Source organism: Etheostoma spectabile, chromosome 2 (genome assembly GCF_008692095.1).
Source record: "Etheostoma spectabile isolate EspeVRDwgs_2016 chromosome 2, UIUC_Espe_1.0, whole genome shotgun sequence".
Lineage (NCBI taxonomy): Eukaryota > Metazoa > Chordata > Actinopteri > Perciformes > Percidae > Etheostoma > Etheostoma spectabile.
In genome coordinates this window covers 26,261,845-26,263,022 of record NC_045734.1, presented here as the reverse complement: position 1 = coordinate 26,263,022, position 1,178 = coordinate 26,261,845, and the positions used below count along the sequence as shown (strand labels likewise).

At 34.6% G+C, this 1,178-nt stretch overlaps 1 protein-coding gene across 1 annotated transcript in view; it reads left to right on the top strand.

Annotated features, from left to right (window-relative positions):
- pdgfaa (platelet-derived growth factor alpha polypeptide a) overlaps positions 1-1,178 on the top strand; it is a gene marked incomplete at its 3' end in the record, with an annotated part of 12,792 nt that overhangs the window by 6,935 nt on the left and 4,679 nt on the right.

Sequence of the window (1,178 nt, the reverse complement as noted above, 5' to 3'; positions counted from 1 at the left end):
GTGTGTGTGTGTGTGTGTATGTGTGTGTGAGAGAGAGTTAATTCAAGAACATAATAGCTTCCTTTTGTTATCTGCCAAAGCTGGAAATAAGCTCTCTAAACCCCAATTGGTTCACAGTGCACAATATGAGGAAAATATTTATTTGTGATTATTTCGACGTTATTGTGATTGTCATATGATTCAAGATTTTGGAAGGGAGTGAAATTTTTGTATGATTCTCATTTTGATTGAAAAATGTTAAAAATTAAAAGAGACAAAAATTGTTATAAAAGGATATTTGCGAGGATTTGTACCAAGCTAAGATATTTTTTTTCCTTATTCTGTAGGATAGGATATTGGAAACATTTTAATATATTGTGCAGCCCTAGTGTGTGTGTATAGTGTGCTGCATATTGAAGACTTTGAAGCTTATCTATAGGGTGTATGGGTGTGTCACCAATGTTAAATTAACAAAACTGTGTATGCATGCAAAGATAAAAAGGTAAATGATTGATAAGATTAAACGTGGGAGCCAAGATTGAGCGGATAAAAAAAAAAAGAAGAGCGATAAATGAACAAATTAGGATAGGTATTAGTGCGTTGCCAGAGGACAAGAAGGAAAAAAGTTGTGTAAGAAAGGAGAGGGCAAGTTTGATTCTCTGTGCTTTTGGCCTGCTTGTACCCAATCTGAGATGAAAGGACTCATCCTTTGTCTGCTTACAGAGGAAATCAAAAATAAAGTCACTCACATGTGCTGAGATCCAGCGTTCAGAGGGTAAACGGTCACAAGTGCAAAATGCACTCGCACACAGCCTGAGGGGAAATGGCAGGGCTTAGGGTAAGGTGGTGTGTCCATGTGTTAGGCAAAGAGATAGAGAAGGAAAGATTTCCATTGGAGGCAGGCCGATAAAGGATTGTTAAAGCCCATACAAATATTTGATATTCCGATATATCGGCCGATATACAAAAAAAAAAAAAAAAAAAAAATCCAGAATTGCGTAACAAAACATATACAAACTTCCTAGCATTAGTTGTTTCTAGTTATTTGAGTTCTCACTAAAAAAAAATGGTGATTTCTTTTATTGTCACAACAGAACAGAGGAACATCAAAATATATTAAAGTTCTGATAAATTAAGTGTATGAAATGAAAAACTTAAGATATGAAACTTAAAGTCCTTTGAACAAAAACACAATAACA